The sequence below is a fragment of the Magnolia sinica genome, chromosome 8 (assembly GCF_029962835.1).
Source record: "Magnolia sinica isolate HGM2019 chromosome 8, MsV1, whole genome shotgun sequence".
Lineage (NCBI taxonomy): Eukaryota > Viridiplantae > Streptophyta > Magnoliopsida > Magnoliales > Magnoliaceae > Magnolia > Magnolia sinica.
In genome coordinates this window covers 76,313,524-76,336,822 of record NC_080580.1, presented here as the reverse complement: position 1 = coordinate 76,336,822, position 23,299 = coordinate 76,313,524, and positions in this window count along the sequence as shown.

Here is a 23,299-nt window from a genome sequence, read left to right as displayed (position 1 = left end):
CCTCATTCTGAGCTCATGAGACCGCAAAATGGATGTGCATCATCGATCACACACATATATAAAGGTAGGGAAGCAGAATCCTCTGCATGCACCTGCACCTTTGCAATGGTATACAACCATTAAAAAAAAAATGATTGTTTTGGCAAATCTATCATTTAGACAAGTTAGCATCACAATTCTAACGTTTATTAGTAAAAACAAAATAATTTTTCTCCATATTTTCAAAACTTCAGCTTTTTGCTTTAAATATTTTGAAAGAATGGGTTGATTCAGCAATACCTTAAAAGGTAGGCTGTTATATAAGTTAACAAATCACAGGTTCGAAGTCAGATGGATTAACAAATCATGGAAATGTTACACGAAAATACATTGACGTCCACATCCGAGACACCATAGACATGGACATGATCAAGTCACCACAAAGAAGGTGACAGACAATCCAACCGCCCATAAGCTTGCAAACCACATGGCAAGGCTATGTCAAAAAGTACATTGATGGTCTCACCCACACCAAGATGGATAATGTTCACATCAACATAGACGCTGCAATTCAATTCTCAGCCAAACAAAATCACAATTTGTGGTATCCAAACATGCTTGCTTAAGAAATATAAAATATCATGATGATTGCGGGCTACGTAACCTCACAGAAGGCCGGGCTACTTCCGTCCGCCGCGGCATTGGAATGGCCTCATACAACTGTTCAAGGATTTGAATAGAAGTATTATTGCCATCCATGGCACTCAGACCGTTAAAATATACCTGTTCTTGTTGCCTGATAACCATCACCGATACCATATTCCCAAAATCTGTTGATGCAAGAAGATCACCCACGAACCCTAGCTCCGGACATTCAGTCCACTCTGTAATCCCTTCATTAATCAACGGGTTCGTTTCATGTCTCATCCCAACCAACAAAAGATCGTAGTTATCATTAATCAAGTGCCTGATAATGTCCACCGTTTCCTCCACATCATTCACCACAGCTTCTCGGCACATGATTCGATTATTACCCGCATTCTTATATTTGAACTCGTCGAGTGACTCCACATCAAGCTTCCTTTCCCTTGAGTGATCGCTGATAGTCCCGCTCGGAATAAACCGCATGACTGTAATGCTAACGCCCGGGTGCTCAGCCATGCGAGCCGTGTATGCGAGCGCTTCTCGGTCGTCGTTCCCACCAAAGAAGAGCATGGCTACCTTATGTGAAAACCGACCCACGAGAGTACACATGGCTCCACCATGCTTGTTCTCTACCAGTATCCCGACCGAGCATGGAGCATTGGCGAGGACGTTCTGGTTCAGTGTCCGTATAGCGCTGTTGACAGCCATCTCACCATTGACGAGCGGCTGCTTGTGGAAGGGAATGATGATGAATGAAACACGCTGCTCGAGTGCTAGCATGCATACGTCGTTGTGCATGACGCTGTAGGGAGCTACGCTGCTGAAGGGATGAACCGTGATGTTGCCACCTTCGTGTTGCTGCTCGAACATGGTGAATGCGTTAATGATGCGGTCGATGTCGGTTCCACCGCTGGAACGGACACTCGACGTTGTTCGAGAGAATTCGCGGTGGTTGATGAGGAGTGCGGAGGATTGGCCCACTAGCTGGACGAGATGGAGGGAGACGATGTATAGTGGGGAGATGTCGGTGGCGTTGGAGGCTTCAAGAACGTTGATGAGGGTGGGTACGTTCTCTTGGGTGTGGACGCAGGCCATTATACGAAGCTCTTCGTCTGGTCTGTTGTGTTGAATGGTCCGGCGCTTTTGGACTACGTAACGTTTAGATGGATCGTAGATTATTATCGCGAGTGGGGCCACGATGGCTGTCACTAGTACGGTGGACAGCACCAGGATGGCAAATGATTGTTTGCCTATGATCTGCACCGTACAATTCAGATAGGACACAAGATTAGATGTACTAACAAAACGTGGGTGTGTGAAATTCTGACATTTCATATGTTGGGGGTCATAGTGTATTCCATATTGGCATCGGATGGGTGATCTTAGCCACTGATTGGATGACCTTAAGAGGATTTACCAATGGGCGGTTAGGAGCAAGTCTAACCAACGGTCAATGTTCTATGTTTGTAAAAATATCCAGTCGACGGCTTAGATCCACTGATTGGTATGATTCTTGGCATTTTGACCATCCGCGGTGGTTTGCAGTAGAGGAACGGTTCAGATCTCGTACTGTTGCACCCGATGATGGGCGATGGAGAATTCCATGATGAGTTCGTCTTGTCTCCATCGGGACTCGAGGATCGCAAGCATCCGTGCCCCGTCAATGATCCTGGCCTTCCATTTTCAGAGTTGAATATGAGACGTTAAAGAATTTCAATTCAACGTTCTGAACTCATTTACACAAAGTGATGATGAGAATCATTACAGAGGTGTACAGTTCCCAACACGGCAATATCAGCATGTGGGCCCCAGTGGCGCTACGGATGCTGGCGATCCTGAGTCGCAACAGAGGGGACTCGGATTGGGTAGTGGTCCTCGGCTGCCCAAGTCGTTGGTGGGAAAGCTCTGTTAGCCTCACGACAATGTGTACGTTTTATCCATGCCGTCCATCAATTTTACCAACTCATTTTAGGACATGAACAAAAATAGGACTTGAACCAAAAAAAAATGTGGCGGATCCAAAGGTAAAGTAGACCATACCATTGGAAACACCAGGGATGGAGCGCCTACTATTCAAAACTTCTCATGGGCCACATGAGTTTTGGATCAAGCTGGTATCCATGGAACGAAGTTACTATATCACGCAGGTATCCGTGTTTTCCTTTCATCGGGGTCAGTTTGACTTTACGAACGGGTTGAATGGCGAATAATCATTTTGGCAAGGCCCAAGAAGTTCCGGACAAAGTAGGCACAATCCACGCCACTTCCCGTAGCCTGTTTTATCTGAGGGAGCCTACTTTTAAATGGTTAAATAAATTTCAAATAAAATAATTCAAGTCATAAGTAAAAATTCATTAAATTATTTTTCCCACAAGCCTAAAATTACCTCGATTCAACTTACACCGTGGGAGTTATGAATATTTCTGTAGGATTGTGTGATGCTGGAAAAGCCACAATCATAGTTTGCACCTAGTTATGACAATTTTTCTAGTATCACATGATGCCATGAAGACACTTATAACTTCGTAATTACAAATTAGATCAGGGTAATTTTGGTCTCGTTAAAAAGATAATTCAACGAGCTTTCAATTAAGACTTGAATCGTCTCATTTGAAAAACTTGTTAACTTTTTAAAAGTGAGCCCAAAATCCTTAATGGCATTACTTTCTTTGAGGTTCAAGTTAGATGATGACAGACCAAACGGTTCTTGATCAAGTGTGTCTTATAGTTCATTGTAAAGCTTATTGAATTACCTTTTAAATAGGCTTAAGACCACTCAGATTTAAGTTGTAACAGGGGAAATTCGGTTGGTTTGCCTAAGTCGCGTAGTGCTGATTATGCAAGCAACGTGAGTTACACCATCAGAATTATGGGCTCACTTTCGAAAGATCAAATAATCTCTAAATGAGATAATTCTAGTTATACTTGGAAGCTTGTTGCATTGTATTACCAACTAGCCTAAAATAACCTGTAATGAGTGAGTTATGAGTGTTTTTTGGGATCATGGGATACTGAAAAAATTGCGATCCTGGTCTTCATAGAGTTGCAATCGTGGTCTATAAAAAATCACAATCACAGTTTTTCCAGCATCACGCAATTACACGAAAATGCTTATAACTACCTAATTACTGGTAAGATCACAATGATCTTAGCTAGGGTCGTTTGAAAGATAATTCGATGAGATTTCAACTAAAGTTAGAATCATTTCATTTTACAAACCTTTTAACCTTTTAAAAGTGGGCCCATAGTCCCTACTGGTGTTACTCACTCCTTTGTGAATTTCGAGTTATATGATGACTGACCAAACATTTCCCAATTGAGATATTTCATAGATCATTGGAAAGCTTATTGAATTAACTTTCCAACAAGCCCATGATCATTTTGATTCAAGGTGTGACAAAGAAGATGTGGTCTATTTACCCAAGTTGCACGGTGTTGACAGTAAGAGCAATGTGAGTTACAGGATTAGGAACAGTGGGCATACTTGTGAAAGGATAAAGATCTCTAGATGAGATGATTCCATTCCTAGTAAAAATCTTATCAAATTATCTTTTCAACGAGTATAAGATTGCCACGCTCCGACCTATAATGAGAGAGTTATGACCATTTTCATGGGATCATATGATGCTAAAAAAAATCGTGATTACAGTGTGCACAAAGCCACAATTATAGTTTTTCCAACATTATGTGATCCAATGAAAACACTCATAACTCCCTTGTTATGAGACGGATCAAGGCTTGGGTTTATTGGAAAGATAATTTGAAATTTTTTTAAATAAGAATTGAATCATCTTATTTATAGTTTGTTTGACCTTTTACAAGTGAGCCCAAAGTCTTTGATTATATAACTCATGTTGCTTGTACAATCAACACTGCGTGACTTCAGTAAACGTATCGGATCTCCCTTATTGCACTTCAGATCTGAGTAATCGTTGGCTTATTAGAAGTGTCATTCAATAAGCTTTTAAATAAACCATGATTCGCCTCGATTGGGAATCGTTTGGTCTGTCATCTTCTAACTGATGGGGTTTTCCACCTCAGTTCAAGGGAGAGGTAGTGCAGCGTGTTGTAAAATGGATGTTTTTCACTGCGTTGCTTGACCGGTCGAGGGGGCTGCTCGATCAGTCGAGGCTCACTCGACTCAAAGTCCAGCGTGCTAGATTTTTTGTCTCGACCAGTCGAGGGTCGGCTCGACCGGTTGAAGGGGTCCTTCGACCAGTTGAGGACCTGGCTCGACTAGTCGAGGTTTACGTAGATTTTACGTGGATTTTGTGTGGACTGAGTAAATTTGAGTCGGTTTCGCAGAGGTGCGGAAGGGGAGTTGCCTAAACTATAAATAGAGATCCCTAAGGCTATTCTAGGGCATGCTAAGGCGTTTTCATGACGAAGGTGAGAGAGAAAAGAGAGATATGAAGCTTGTGGGATGGAGGATTCTGCTCGTAGAGGTGATTTACTGCGCAGTCAATGTCTCAGTGCTTTTACATCCTCGTGATCGGTAAGATCTTTCTGTTTTTTATTATTCTTTTATTGTTCATCCACTCCTACGCGAGTGAAGAAGGCTTGATCCAAGCGGTGTGTGCTTGTGATCGGTTGTAACGTTTTACTTCATAGTGAATTATTGCTCTGGACTAGGTCCCATGGTTTTTACTTTATTGGGGGTTTTCCACATAAAATCTCTTATGTTGAGTGGTTTGTGCTTTACTTTATTTCATTGCTTTATTATATCCCACAATTCTAGTTTTTTGGGAGGCGAGATCCTAAGGTTTTTGTGCAACACTCCCAACACTAACTTAAGTTGTGCCTTCGTACCATCAACTATTGAACAAAGCTTTTTCGAGTGAGGTTCTTTTACAAGTGCAAGCATAAAAGATTACTAGAGAGGTGGTAAGAAAGTATGAAAGATTGCCGAAGAGTAGTGGTAAAAGAAGATTTACAGGTAGAAAAAAATCTCCAGGGGCATTTTCATATCGAAAAAATAAAAGGCACCTAAAAGGCATGTAAACATCTAGAAAAGTTTTAAAAATTAAGTTTTTATTTTTTATTTATTTTTTATTTTTTTAATAGGGGATCTCAGGATGGGTGTATATAAGAAAATATCCGTTCAAATAAAAAAGAAGAAAAAAACCCATTCCAAACATTGGAACACTTAGCATGTGGGATCGTGTGGGCGGTGAAAAAATGGAATTTTATTAGATAGAGATATACCATTGCAAAGAACCAAAATCCTCCCAGACATTTGTTTCAAAATAGGTAAAATACCTAAGCACTTTGGGACCTAGAATGTTGTATATGTGAAATTTATTCCATCCGTCAGGGTGGCTCCTCAATGTTAGGCCCTAGGATTGAAGTAAGCTAGATCCACAACTTACGTTGGCCACTCCACATGGAACAATGGCAATCAGGCGCCAACCATAGGTTTGTGTGCAGGCCTACTAGGATGTGTATCTTTCATCACATTCGTCCAGCAGTAGTGATTTACATGGGTGAAGTGAATATACAAAAAAATCAGCTTAATCCAAAACTTAAATGGCTACAACCCATCAACCTAGAGGTTTTATGCACAATTTTACATTGTTTCTATCAGTGTGGCCCATGTGAGGTTTTTTTTTTTTTTTTTAAATTTAAATAAGGGCTCATTTGGGAGCTTATATTTAGAATGAATTAGAATCCAAATCATAAATCAAGGTGATTCCAAATCGTAAGCTATGTTTGCTAGCTTATAATTGGAATGCACTAAAATCAAAAAGTAGAATTGCATTGAAATTTTGTATTATATTTACGGGAACATTGCTAAATAAACTTTAATATCCAAAATTAGTATACATATATGGTATTTTTGACAAAATGATTGTAATAAACCCGTTGAAATATATACGTTGACAAAAAATGATAAAATTCGTAGCCTTTGGTGGGGCACAAGTGTAAGGATCACAAATGGGTGGGGCACAAGTGTAAGGATCACAAATGATGACTCACAATATTTTGGTTTTTTAAACATCAATTTACAAGGCTAATATTTAGACAGTTTAGATCATTCTATTAATGTGATTTTAGTCATGTTATTTTGGGATATCATCAATGTGTCATGTACATAATGAATTAATAACCTAACATCACTTTTATCACACGTGCGGCTCTCCTATCTTTATAAAAGAGCCAACAAAGTTATTGGCTTCGATTATATTAGAATCATAGTAAAAGGGTGAGATTTCAAAATACAATAAAATTGTGTATTTCATATATCTCGATTCCATTTATTCTCGAATCCACATTGTCAAACAACTTTTGGATTTCAAATGCACCTGAACCAGTATTACCAAATACTTCAATTCAATTCAAGAGCTCTTTTAATTTTTTTTTTTTTTTTTTTTAAAACCAGTATTACGAAATGGCCCTTAAAGGGTTATCGCCCAATGGAAAGGAGTGGATTTCCCGTACACAACAAGGAAAGAGATGAAGAGTGTGAGCGAATTGTACCTTCCCGTTCCAAAAGTTGTAGGTGATCATCTCAGAAATGCCCTTGCAATTCACCATAAAGGCCAGTGATACAGCATCGTTGAATGGCACATTGAAGTACAAGGACGATAGAAGAGCCCCCAGAAACTTCGCCAAGCACCCCGCCACCAAGATTAGCTGCCAAAATCCCCACATTGTAATGTCCCTGATTGTGAAAACATCCGTTTGTAACCCGCTTACTACGTAGAAGAGCGGTAGCAATAGCCTCACGACAATGCACTCCAACTTCTCAACAAGGGCTTTCCCCAGTGGTGGCCCACCTGGTATGACTATTCCTAGCATTAGTGCACCACTGAATGGATTTGCACCGATCATATCACTAAAGAAGCCGACTACCAACACCCCAACAAGTATAAAGAAGATGTAGACTTCATCAACCAGCTGTCCCTCAGGTGTGTGTTTGATCACCCACAATGTCAATGGACGGATCACGAAGAATGCGAACATGACAAGCCCACCCACGGCTAGTATGGCCCACAAGCCCTTGATTGGTGTGTTCAAGAAAGCTTGCATCGCAGTGAATGACACCATGAAGAGCCATATACACATGTCATTTAGGAGAGCTGAGGTGGCCGCGAGGCGTCCCATCTCCGTGTTGATGAGATGGAAATCGTAGAGGATTGGGATGAGAGCTGCGAATGATGTCATTGATAGGAATGCACCCATGTGGATCAACACCATCCAGTTCGTCATGGATTTTGATATGAAGTCTTTGAGGTAGAATGCTAGTCCTGTGGTGATGATGAAGGGCAGTAACATGATAATCGTCCCTATCACAAGTTCCTTCCTTCCTGACCGTTTGACTAGAGTTGGGTCGATCTTCACACCAACGAGGAAAATAGTGTATACGAGCCCAAAATTGGCAGTCGTCTCCAACACTACTCTTCCACTTAAAGGGAATACCATGCTTGTGAATGCCTCACTACGCCCAAGTACCGAGGGACCCAAGATAATACCACCCTGCCAAACATGATCCATAATAAGAGAATATCAGTGCAAGATTATCTAAGATGAGGAATATTCAAATAAAAGCATGTAAGTTTTAACAAGAGACTATATTGTGGACAACTATTATGTGTATTCTATTAAAGATAACTAGATTATATAAGATACATTCATGTAATAACCAAATTTTTTTACGCATGAGTAGGTACACAAATGCATATATTTTAATGCATATTCTTAGCGAATAAATTTTTAAATAAAGATTACATAGATGTGTGTAAATGTGTATACACTTATATACACATATACCTTATAATAGTTATCATTGATCATACTCTCGTTTATCATAGTATACTTGATCATTTGTCAAATTGAGCATAGAAACAAATACTCATCATTATATTATCCTATTCAGTTGTTCACTTCGCTTTTGGACCTCTCAATGATAGTAAACCAACTGTGAGATCATAATATCCATTCATACATATGTCCACTCGAGATTATGATATGTTCATCTTATTTGTCACCTATGTATATGCTTAACCTATCATTTAAATTGCGATTTAAGGAACTAACACACTTGTAAAAGTTACCTAAATCTAATGGTGTATAGGCCTTACCTATGGTTTATACTAAAACCTACCTTGTACTTACATGATCATCAAACCAATCGTACATCAAGCTGTATGCATTATTAGGGTCCTAACTATTTGATTATAACTCATCATTTAACTATTCATTACGTTCACATCCGCCAATTGGGCCACCCGAACATTGAAGTAAATCATTCATTGTGAAGCAAATGGTGTGTGCTTCAAAACTATTGGTTAGTAATGTAGAGTGGGTCGTGGACAGTTTCATGGCCAAGATGAATCAGAAAAGGCCCGATCAACAACAAAAGTGATCCGGATTGTCAGACCTTAAATCAGGCGTATTTCGCAATTCAAAATGAGTTATCGGGTGTAAAATATATGACTTTGGGGGTAGAACGAGCTACTTTAGCCACCGAATCTGGCTATGCCGTGTTACGCAAGCCAGATTTGTGAAACTATCGTTTCCCTATTTTAATTCTGTTTTTCCTATAAAAAGTAAGTTTTAGTTTGATTATAACTCTTCATCCGTGGGTTGCGCTCAACGCGCTTAGAATAATTAGGAGAATTGCTCGATGAAGCCAAATAGGACATTTACTATTTTTGGCCGAAAACCTTGTGCACTAGTAGACATCTCATTTGTCTATAAATAGTAACTTTACTATTTATAGTAAGTCATGAATTCTAGGAGTTTTAGTTGTAGTTTGATTCTAATTTCTCTCACATTCTTAGTATTCCTATTTAAATGGTTGTGAACTCATTTATTTTATTTATCAATCAAATTACGAATTTTATAAAATTTAATCATTTCTATTTTACTTGTTTTCTTTCTCGTGGATTCAAGAAGCCTATGTGAGGAGTCCAGAGAAGTTTAGTAGATTCGGAATAATTATCCCCTCTAATAATTATCCCCTCGAGGGACCTCATGTCCTTCCTTGCATTAGTTAACTTATATATATATATATATATATATATATATATATATATATATATATATATATATATATATATTAGCTTGTTAGTACACAATACTTTCAGTTCACACTTCACTGTTAGCCACCCCCACTAGGGATTCATACTTGCATCAGTTAGCTTTCACATTAGGCATATACACATGTTGTTTAGGATCTAAATTAACATAGAGCTATTATAATACATCTTTTTCACTATAGAGATATCGAGGTCCATATTAGGCTCATTGAAAAGAGTATATAAAATAATATGTAATGGCTAAATCTCATATTAATCAGACGGTGTAATTAGACTATCCAAAAATTTTAAAAATAATAATACATCCGGTAGTACGACGTCCTTCATTAACTTGTATGCATGTAAGAAAAGAAAAGAAAAATGAAAAAAAGAAAAAAGAAAAAAAGAAAAAAAAAGCGAGAATGTGAGTTTTCAATGGTGTACTTTTCCTTATCATGTGACCCACTTAAGATTTGGATTTGCCTCAGGGCCATGGCCCAACATGATTTGGCAAAACTGATGACTGAAGTGAATTTCGGTCACATCATTGTAGGTCCACATCTAAAAAAAAAAAAAAAGAGAGAGAAGAAGAAGAAGAAGAAGAAAAGAATACAACGTGGGAAACGGATTGGCTACTCCCCCCTGCCAACAGCCCCATGGCTGATGGTTGGTGGTCTATGGGCCCCACCATGATGTATGTGTTTCATCCATTCCATTCATTCATTTTTACAGATCCTTTTAAGGCTTCATACCAAAAATGAGAGGGATATAAATCTCAGGTGGACCCACCACAGGAAAACAATAGTGATTGGATATACACCATTTAAATCCTCCTAAGGCCAACGGTACCGTTTATTTGACATCCAATCTATTGATTACGTCATACAAACCCAGATGAAGGGAAAAAACAAAGATCAGCTTGATCCAAAACTTGTATGGCCCCTAAAAAGTTTTTAATGGTCGATGTTCATTCAACACTGTTTCCTGTAATGTGGTCTACTTGAGATTGGGATATACCTCATTTTTGGTCTCATACCATAAAATGATTCAGAAAAATAGATGGACGGCATGGATGAAACACATACATCATGCTTGGGCCCACAGCACCGACCATCAGCCATTGGCTGATGGCAGGGGGAGTAGCCAATCCGTTTCCAACAACGTGCTACTACATGTTGCCGAGAACTGGATTTAAGCCTCTTTTTTTTTTTTTTTTTTTCCTGATTGGAAGCCAAGGTGGGTCTTAGACCCACCGAAACCACCGTTCTGTCGGCAGGAACAGGTGATCTGAACTGTTCATTAGGTTTAGTTACCATCAATAGGTATCAGTTAAAGAAAAGAAAAGAAAAGAGAGGGAAATACGTGCAAAGTGTTACCAGGATTCTTCTTAATGACTGGAGATTTGGACCGTCCAAATCTAAGAAACATTTATCCACACTAGATGGCCTCTCAATCTTGATCCACTAGATCTAGACCGTTTGATGATGTGATCCTCAATGTATACAGTTCACAATCAACTGTGAAATATCCGCACACGCGAGCTGAGATCCGGGTTCGGTAGTGGCGTGCCAACGATAGTTTCCTTTGGAAGGTGGGAGAGTTCGGTTAAGACAAAACAACTATTTAGATCATCAATCAACCATCAAGGATCAAGACTCTCCAAGCCCTTCAACCATTCATCAGAGACCACTTAAAAATAAATAAATCTAAGCCATCCATTATATGGACCTTGGAAGCATGCTGCTGATGGATGATGTCCAAGTGCATGATCTTTCATATGCTTGTGAAAGCTAATTGAGAGAGGTTTAGCATGAAAACCTTTGGAATTTCGTACTGTTGGAACTATCAAATGCTAGTAAGAAACGTATTCAATTGCAAGACGGATTCTTTGAAATAGTCTCTTTAGACGAGCTAGGCGGACGCGGATTGTATCCTACCCCCGCCCGGACGGATGAAGTGTTTTATCCACGCCGTTCATCGCTTTTCTCAGATCTTCTGAGGTATAATTTTAAAAATGAAACAGGTCCACAGCGCCAGTGGACCACACCAAAGGAAGCTACAGTGATAATGACATCCACCGTTGAAACCTTTCTAAGTGCCAGCGTGAAGTTTTTTTCACCATCCAACCTATTCATAAGGTCATGTAGACGTGGATGAAGTGAAATAACAAATATCAGCTTGATCCGAAACTTCTCCAGCTCCTAAGAAGTTTTAATGGTGGACGTTCAATCCCAACTTTGTTGTCCACTCAAGCCCTACACGTGCCTCATTTTTTGGATCACACCTTAAAATGATCTGAGAAAAACGATGAACGGTGTGGATGAAATAATTACATCACGGTAGGCCCCACAGATCCCTGCCCGGGGGTGGGACGCAATCGGCGTCCGAGCTAGGCACATGTGTGGAGACGTGTAGTGCATTTATATGGGAAACGGATTGGCTACTCCCCCTCCACCAGCCCGGTGGCTGTGGTCGGTGCTCTATGGGCCCACCATGATGTATGTGTTTCATCCATGCTGTTCATCCATTTTTACAGATCATTTTATATCTTGATTAAAAAAATGTGAGGGATATGAATATCAGGTGGACCACACCACATGAACACAATAGTAATTGGATATCCAACATTAAAATCCTCCTAAGGCCCACTGTATTGTCTATTTGACATCCAATATGTTGATTAGGTCAGACAGACCCAGATGAAGGGAAAAAACAAAGATAAGCCTGATCCAAAACTGTTATGGCCCCCAAAAAGTTTTTAATGGTTGATGTTTATTTAACACTGTTTCCTGTAATGTGGTCCACGTGAGATATGGATATACCTCATTTTTGATAGCATAATCTAAAATGATCTAGAAAAATAGATGGACGGCATGGATGAAACACATACATCATGGTGGGGCCCATAGAGCATCGACCACAAGCCATTGACTGGTTGCGGGGGATCCATTACCCTTTATCCGAGAGCTCAGACATAGAGCAGACAGAGGGAAGCGGATTGGCTGGTGTGCCACTAGGGGTGTACATCAAGTCCAACCGTGTCGAGCTAGCCTCAGCTTGATTCGGCTCGGCCAGCTCGGGCTGAGTTCGAGCCAAGATCGAGCTGAGTTTGCCATTGAGGCATTTTCACAAATACCTGAACTGCAACTTCAAAATCCCACAATTTTATAAACAGAGGCAATAGTTTGATAGGTATTTTATCAAACACCTTCTAAGAAACATAAAAAACCAAGAAAAAACAAAGAGAAAAAGGGTATTTGTTTCTTGTACATACCTTCATTGCCACCAGCCACATTTCGTTGAGTCATTTTATCAAATAGTTGGTGAGCAACATCAATGGCAAAGTAACCAAGTCACCGAACTGGTTCGATCCGAGTTCAATTCGAGCTGGATTCGATTCGAGTCAAGTCAAACTGGGGCTTGCTTGAACTCGGCTCGAACTCATTTTCGAGCTAAAAAAATCAGCTCAATTCGTCTCGAACTCAGCTTCGAACCGAGTCAAATTGAGGTTTTTTGAGTCGAGTCGAGTGAGTTAACCGAGCTAGCTCGGTTTGTGTACACCCCTATGTACCACACACCAGCTATATAGCTGATGTAGATACATGTCGTGCTAAGACGAGCGCTGACGCTGACGCTCCTCCAGCTCCAGCTGTACTAACGTTTCAAAGGAGATCAAAGTTACATGTCCCTACAATGATGTATTTATTATATCCACACCACACCGTTCATCCATTTTTCAATATCATTTTAGAATACTATCCAAAAAATGAATCATATCCAAAGATCAACTGGACCACACCACAAATAGCAGCCTAGATAATGATTTTCACCATTAAAATTTTTGTAGGGCTCACCATAATGCTTATTTTCCATCCAATCTATTCATAACATTACAAAGACATGAATGAATAGGAAAAAACAAATTTCATATTGATCCAAAACTTCTGTAAACCCCAAAAGGGTTTCAATGGCAGAGTTCAATTCCCCATTGCTTTTTTAAGTGTGGTCCACTTGATCGTTAGATTTGTTTTAATTTTCAGCTCAAGTCTTACGAGGAGCTCCCAAAATGTAACGTGCTAACTTTTGGATGTGGGTTATGTACTTCTAGTACATGAAATTCACTTAAATGAATCTATAGCTAATTTTCTAATTAATAAAGTTATTGGTGGTTTGCTCTCAGCTTTTTGAAAAATGTTGGAGTAGGATAAAGTCAAAAAATATTTCAATTTCGAGGCTAGCGCAACTCTAATATAAAGGTTGAAAGATTTGGAAGTGCGAATGGTTAGTGTGGATGGCATCATGAAGGGAGCAACCCGAAGTCACGATAGTGTGATTTTGATAGTGTGGACTTGCACCGCGACTCAAATAATTATTAATTAGCACGGTCATGTTAACCCTCATGCCACGTGGACTGTTTTAAGCATTCCCTACCAGCATGTCAACGAAAGGGCTTCTGGTTGAATAAGATTGGAGGTTAGTGTTGCCATAATCAATGATTAATTTGCAATTTCATTGCTTGAACTGGAGAAGCCTGTAAATACCCCATCGGGAGTCTCATTTGAGACACTCCATTCAGTTCATTTTTCCTTTGCAGAGTTTTGAGGTTAGAGTGACCTTTTTCAAAGTGGAACACTAACTAGCACAAGCGACCATGTCATCAGATGCTATTAGGAAAAGCCATGCTACCCCTCTAATTTTGAGGAGAAGTTGCACCAACACCTAGTGACCCTTTACATTCATATTTAAACTTGTTTAGTTAAGTTGGTTCGCACTAAGGCACTAGTATGATTGTGTTAACCCCGTTACATTCACAGTCAACTCTGTTGTTTGCGTTGGAACCACAGAATGAATGATCCCACCAAGGCTCCCCAGGCATTTGGAATTATCTGCCTAGGAGCCATCCCTAGGCGCAAGAGGACCTCCCTAACAATATGATGGAAAAGAAGTCTCAAACTGCACTAAAAGGTGACTAAGAACACGACCACCTCTCCATCCTTGGGATCACTTAGAATTTCGCCAAGTGCGGGAGTTCGGAGCACCACTAAGTCTAGAATGTAGTACATTGACATGATCTGCACCAGGTCGGATTCCTTCAACGTTGACCTAATCAGGCCAATGTCTTCTAACTCTGCCGGAGACTGCATGACCTCTTCCCTTGCTGAGGCGGACCCCTTAGCACTCATGAGCCACTCATTTGAGGACCGAGCATCCATCCTCGATTTGTGAGATGCCGCGAAATCCATATCGCTCATCATCGTAAGTGGAGATGGCAGATCCTCCAGCAAGTCCCAGTCCTCTGGCTCCTTATTGCGCTAGAACATCATTGATTCCTCCCATTGGTTCGACGTATTCGTCATGTTTGGCCATGATTGTGGTTGGAAAAGAAGGACACAAAAGAAAATAAAAGAATAGAGAAAACAGAGAAGACAAAGCTCATCGGAGAGAGAGGGATCTAACTCACCAGAAATTGCCAAGTCTAATTGGGCAGAGAGAAGCAGAGGGGTAATGAAGCAAATACCTCTCACACTGCTAGGGCATCCCCCTTTATAGGGAATTCGATTGTACGACAATGAATGCCCGCAATTAATGCAGCAACCAAAATTGCTCCTCGACGCCTGTGCTTGGCCGCGTGTGGCTCTCCCACTTGCTGAACAACTTAACTCCCCAAGAGGCACCACGCATTAACGCCCCATAAGTGGAGATCCGAGCAGGCACCTTGCCAACACACGTGACCTCGAGTCGATGGACGCTACCTCAAGCGTGCCTTACCATGATTGTAGATCCACCTCAATCCCTGTGCATATCACCTCATTTATCATTAAGGATGAGTAGGCACGACACCCCATGCACAAGATAGTCTGACCTCATTAATATTGACTTACTTCCCGAGCCCCCTGCGCGAACTCGGAGGTAGGAGGCTACTGTTGTGGGTAAAAATGGACTGACCAAGGGAATAAGGTCAGCTTGGAAATCTGTGCTTGTCATGAGGTCGGTTAGCACCGAACTCGACCAAGGAGCTCCGTAACGACCAAAAAAGTAGTAATTCACTGTTGAGAAATGTGCCTACCCATCAAGATCGACCATCAAAAGATGAAGTATCTTCACTTCCATCAGACATCGAGTTCTTCCGCGGTCGCATACATTTTTGAGCTGTTGCTTACGTCATTTCTTGGTAAGAACCCCTGAAGTGTGGCCTACTACGAAGCAAGGCTCCGAGCTGCTACACTCGGGAAGCCTCGAGTTTGTCTGCATTCTACTAAAGAAAGGAGCTTGGTCTCAGTGCTCGGACACTACTCCCAAAGGAAGGTCGGCGGTTGGTAATCTGTCCAATGCTGAGGGAAGACTTGGCCATGTCTCATTGGAGAATTCAGGTCGGCAAACTACCATTCAGAATGACTAAGTTACCTTAGACTCTCGACCTCGGCCCCTTACTACATGTTTCTACTGGTTTTGACTATCTAGGTCTTACTGAAGAGATCTACTTGAGATCTTAGCTGAAGATCTCGGAAGATATTCCCGATACGCTTGGGACACAATTCCCTCTACAATACACACCTACTAAGTAGGGAGATCACGATCTATGCCACCGCCTTCTTTCAGTTATAAATGGAAGCATCTCTAATGGTGAAAGGTACACATAACCTTACGCATGAACCACTCTAAAAAACCCTACATTCTACTAGACCTAACTTACCTGACTAACTTTGGCATCAGAGGGTCTCCAACACCAGCCAGGGTCTCCATTTATCTTCTCTTGCAGGTAACAAGTGGTCTAAGGAGGACATCTAGATTTTTGCATCAACAATGATGATTTGACACCACCTTGTAGTTTAATGGTACTTACTAGCCTCAAATGGATGGACAATAAACTTGACAGTGGGTCATGTATGTCCATTTTAAGAGAATATGCACCATCTTGGCTTAAAATTACAATTTTAGGAAAAAATATTATTTTTAGTAATTTTTATTTTTGTTGTTTTTCCTTATGTTTAGAGTTTTAGTATTTTCATCTTTTTAGAAATTGCTTGTAATTATGTTAGGAATTCTACGATAAGATTTATTTGGACTTTCTATGTTTGACAAATTAAGCTTTAAAAGAGTTTGATCATTTCTAGGTTGCTCCAACGTCTAGACTGAGTGGGTGCATGAGCGCTGAGAGCCGAATACCAGGAGGCCGCGCTCTCCACTATGTCGTAGTCGGTTGGAAGGGGCTGCGGCCTTACCCACCGGAGAGGAGGGTAAAAAGCTAAGCTGAGTTTGACCAGCTCGATGAATGGGTCTGCTATCGACGAGCTGGGCCCGATATTGGTAGGCAGATAGTGACGTCTCTTCCAATCATCTTATTGCGCGTGATGGGGCGGCAATCTGGTTTGGAGTGTACTAGACCCCGGTTATATTCCAGAGTTGAGTTGTATTGATATGTGGACTTAGATGAGGATTTGTATGTGAGTTGCATCTCGCATCGCATGACCTTGGTATGGCCGACATCATTCACATCTTGCATCGCATAGCCTTGGTATGGCTTATGGTATTCATGGACTCATCAGCATATTCCGCATTACTCTGATACTGCATAATTGTATTACTATCTTGCACACACACTTTCACCACCCTCTAAGTTTTCTATAAGTTTATGTACGACCGTTGCATGCAGGTAACGTTGGACCGCAGTAGTGCTGAGGCAAGAGTGCATAGCAGATCATCTTGGAGCTTTTTGTCCATTATCATTGTATTTCCTTTTATGCTCATTGTACTTGTAAAGTTTTTTGATCATTGTGGAAATGTGATGGAGTTTTTGGTTGTTGTTTGTGGGTTATGCCTTTAGTTATGCTTATTACGAATCAAACTGATGTTGAAAATCCTTCTCGTAGCATCTCAGGATCGGAATCTGGTGAATGGGCGCTGGGAGCCGAGAATAAGGTTCTACAGAGGCTGTCGGCGCCGGCTTTGGTGATCGGGAATTTTGTGAGCCCGGTTTCTGAGTTTGGGGCGTGATAATGACTAGATTCATTACTAATAGTTGTTATAATTTTCATTAGAAAATATTTTCATTTTCATTATGGGATTAGTATAATTCTTGTTAGTATGACTATTAGTATTAGCCCTTATTACATTATTGTTAGTAAAGATTTTATTATTACTACTTACATTATTTAAGAGACTATTAGTCATTTTAAGAATATTAGATGATGTTAATATATTTAAATATGAACTTGTGAGTCATCATTATTAGTATTGACTGATTAATACTTTTACTATGAATATTAGATATGAATAGCCATTAGTAAATTATTAAATACTAGTGTTTTGTTTTGTCACTCTTAAATATTATTATAAATAGTGGATCATAATGTTAATTATCATCATAATGATTATTATTAGTATGGTAGCTAATATAAATTATAACACTAATGCTAATAGTTTTCTTGTAATTATTAAGTTTATATTGTAATTAATAGTACACCAACTGGAGTTCAAATCCAAAAAATCTAAGCCTAGGACTAAACCATAGGATGAAAACCCTAATCCTACTTCAAAACCCTAAGTAATCTAAGCCCTAGGTCGATACTTTGAATATAAATAGTGAGCTAAGTTTGGATTTAATAATACAATTTTCTAACTTATGATAGGATTCAAGTCTAATGGCGTGCGCACTTCCCAATAACATTAAGAGGCGAGTCGAAAAATAAGGTGATGATTTCTTCCCCTTAAGCTTTCTATTTCCAAATTAGTTTAAGTAATAGTATTTATTAGAATCATAAATGTTATCTCATAACATGCGATCTTTTATCAATTCTTAAGGCATGACCTATACTTGAATTACAGTTGACAGTTGTGAACATGATTTCATACAATAACTACTTACATGATGGTTTCCATTTAAATTTAAATTGATAGTTCCTATCATGACTTATTATGATTACCATGAATTAACTTATGTCTAGCATGCCATAATTATATGCTTTATTATGGATTGTGTGAGTCGCTTATGGGTCTCAATTCACTACACTTAACGGTGGGTGATCCCTCTTGTGTACGTGAACCTACACTTAGGATGTAATAAGATAAGTTGGTGAGGAATGGGCCCTCGATTTAGAAGTTATATAGGACATAAAGCATTTATGTGGGATTTACCATCCATAGGGCATACGGCTTGAGTGGCTTAGAAATGATCTCTTTTAACCGTACTGATTTAGCCTTGCTTGACCCTTTTTGCCAATTGATTTAATGTCCTGTGACTCTTTTTGCCATTGCGATTTGACATCTGTCCGAGGTTTTGAGATTTGCCGACATGGCTTCGATGGCTTATACCATGTGATGGAAATCCCTACTTATTGCATTTGATTGGCTTCTGGTCGGCGGACGTCCATTAAGCATCGTAAGGTGGGGGAATCTCATGAGCCGGGGATGGTGGTCATGGGACACTATGCTCGAGCTGTCGGCTTACGCTAGGTGATGAGCCCCCTATAGTGACCTTGAGTTTTACCAAACCGATTGATTGTAACTGTACTAATAATGGTTTGGCTAATCATGCATTCATAGCATATTGATGATGATGGGTGACTATTTCCAGATGCTGTAGCACGTGCCCTAGGCTTATTGGGGCATCATTTCGCTAGCTCTCAGACCACTGAATATCGGCCTGTTTTGAATGGATGAGCATTCCCAAGTTGATGATTACATGGGTGACGAGCCCAAGTCCAACTGGATGAGCATCCTTAGGTCGATGTGCATTCACACATCCATACATATAAAAAGACTGCATCATATATTATTTTGATTGCCTTGTCATTTTAACTATGCTTAACTAAGGCGGCGATGTATAATCTTGAGGGGAATTCACACCGAGTTAGCCACTCATCCATCAAATATATAACTATATAGGTAGCACAGGTGGCTTAAGTGAATTTTTAGGTTCAGACTGATGAGGAGCCAGGTATAAGTGCCAGGGACGCTCGACTTTATTGCTAAGAGGAGCTACGGGGTCTTGCGGCTTACATTAATATGATTTCTTTTATTTTTATGTATCAAATTATGTAAATCTTGTTCTTGATAATTCTGAGACATTGGTTTGTATAAGTCATTATGGGCAACCTCTCGTATATTCTAAATATGAATGAAAATTTTCATTTATGCTGACTTGCCTATTCTACGCTTATCTGCTAACTCTGATAGAAGCAAAAGATTATATGTGGAATTTGGTTCTTTTAAGTTAACACTCGGGTTTTTGGGAAACGGGCCATATACTTGGGTACTGAAAACATGGGGCGTTACATAACTTTTTTGAAGTATATAATATAAAGATTATTTAATTAATAATAAATTATTAAAAATTTAGTATAAGAATAAATTATAACATAATATTCTTATTTTATATTTAAAAAATTACAATTACTATTTTTAGTAAAATATTTATTAAATTTAATTATTATTAAATTATAATTTATTAATAAAACATTTTATAAATAATTATACATAATAAAAATATGTATTACACAGTTTATGAATTAAAAGTAACTTATATTTATATTATTAAAAATAGTATTTTATATATATATATATATATATATATATATATATATATATATAATATTGTAATTGAAGTATCACAAATATAATAGATATTATATGTTATAAGTAATAAAGTAGTTGTTGTATTTATATTATTAGTCATAAATCATGAAGCATATATATATATATATATATATATATATATATATCTATATATAGGGAAAAGGTACTATGCACTCAACCTCATGATAAGCTCCCGTGAGGTCGAGCTGTGTGGGCCCCACCGTGATGCATGTTGACTATCAACACCGTGCATTTGATGGGTTCCCTCTAATTTATGGATATCCCAAAAATCAGTCGTATACGGAACTCAGGTGGGCCATACCATCTAAAATCATGTGAAGACACCGTTAAAACATATAAGAGCACTTGGTGGGGCCGACCTGAGTTTTTAATGCTGCTGAAACTTGGTCTGAACCCTCATCCAAGTGGGAACACATAATGGATGGGTTGGATTTGCAAACCACATCTCAGTGGGCCCAAAAAACTGATTATGAATGTTTTAATGGTGCACGACCCCTCCCCACTTCTGTATGTGGTGTGGCCCACACAAGTCACGGATTGACTTGATTTTTGAGACCTAGGCCCACGATGGAATGGTGCATCTGACTGATGGGGTAGATGTTCGAAACGCATCACGGTGGGGCCCACACAGCTCGACCTCATGAGATGGACTCGTGAGGTCGAGCGCATAGTACCTTTTCCCATATATATATATATATATATCAATATTTAAAGTATATATAATATTATTATAATATAACATATAAATATTAATTGTAAGCTAATAATATATTAATTATAATTAACAAGTATAAAATTTTAATATATTATTATTATGTAGTAATATATCAATTATTTATATTATTATTATATATTTAAAAGCATAAAAATAATTTTATAAATTTAAGTCCATGATAGTATATATAATATTTATAAAATATAATAGATATTTTTTACAATTGTAAATATGTACAATAATATTGTTTATAAACAATAATTTATATTTAATTATGTTATACACATTATTTAACATTAATAATTAATATAATATTTTTAATTACAGTTGTTATGATCACATCATTGTTTAGTTTATATATTTAATTTATTTATGTTAAATATATAATACACATTTTTTGTTCAAGTTAATTAATGTTATAAAATTTTATAATTTATTATTTTAATATTATTTATTTTTTAAAGTATTTTGGTAGTATTTATTAGAAACATAGGATATTAATTATTATTATTTATGATATTATGTTTATAAATATTATAGTTATTATATAAAAAAAGTATATGATTTATATTAAAGTATAATTAAATTTATATTAAAGTTGTGTATAATGTATTATTTTTATAGTATTAGTTTAAATGTATTACAATATATGTATGTTATTTAAATAATATATATATATATATATATATATATATAAATATATTAATATTACTTTTTATATAATATTATTTGTTTGTTCATATTTATAATTTATATATAATATATGTAGATTATATTTATAAAAGTTAAGGTATAGAATTTTATTTATATAAATATATATTTTATATATTTATATTGTTATATTATATTATTGAATAATATAATATTTATTAACATTAATTATTAATGTTATTATGTATGAATATAATTTAATTTAATATTTTTATTATGAAATAATATTGTTATTAATATTTATTAATATTTTCATTAGATATTTTTTGTTATTATGAAAATTATAATATAAAATTTCTAATATACAAATTACACTATAATAAACATAAATTTATATAACTAACATATATAAATAAAACATTATATAAAATGTAAATTGACAATATTAATAATGTAAAAAAAATAAATAATAGAGTAATTGAAATAACTTCAAAAATAAAAAAATAAAAAAATCATAAAACATAATTTCACAATTTGTTATACTATCACTATAAATTACAAATATATATATATATATAATAATAATAATAATAATAATAATAATAATAATAATAATAACAAAAAAATATCTAATGAAAATATTAATAAATATTAATACCAATATTATTACATAATAAAAATATTAAATTAAATTATATTCATACATAATAACATTAATAATTAATGTTAATAAATATTATATTATTCAATAATATAATATAAAAACATAAACATGATTAATTGCAATTTAGTAAAATGATTATAAGCTTAACTTTTATAAATATAATCTACATATACTATATATAAATTATAAATATGAACAAATAAATAATATTATATAATCGTAACATTAATATATATAATAAAATTATATATAATATTTAAATAACATACAGATATTGTAATATATCTTATATTATATATATAGTCTATTAATTATTATACATAATTTTAATATACATTTTCATAGGTAAATAAATCATATACTTGGTATATATAATAACTATAATATTTATAAATATAATATCTTAAATAATAATAATTAATATCTTATGTTTCTAATAAATACTACCAAAATACTTTAAAAACTAAATAATATTAAAATAATAAATTATAAATATTATAAAATTTATAACATTAATTAATTTGAACAGAAAACATGTATTATATATTTAACACAAATAAATTAAACATATAAACTAAAAAATGATGTGATCATAACAACTGTAATTAAAAATATTATATTAATTTTTAATGTTAAATAATCTGTATAATATAATTAAATGAAAATTATTGTTTATAAACATCATGTGTTTAGTCAAGCACATATTGTCTATTTAAAAGGGAAAAAAGAGAGGTTATCCTGGACTTAAATTTATGAAATTATTTTTATGCTTTTAAATGTATAATAATAATAATATAAATAATTGATATATTACAACATAATAATAATCTAATAAAATTTTATACTTGTTAATTATAATTAATATATTATTAGCTTACAATTAATATTTATATGTTATATTATAATAATATTATATATACTTTAAATATTGATATATATATATATATATATGGGAAAAGGTACTATGCGCCAAAAATTACTTTATTACTTATAAAATGTAATATCTACTATATTTGTGATACTTCAATT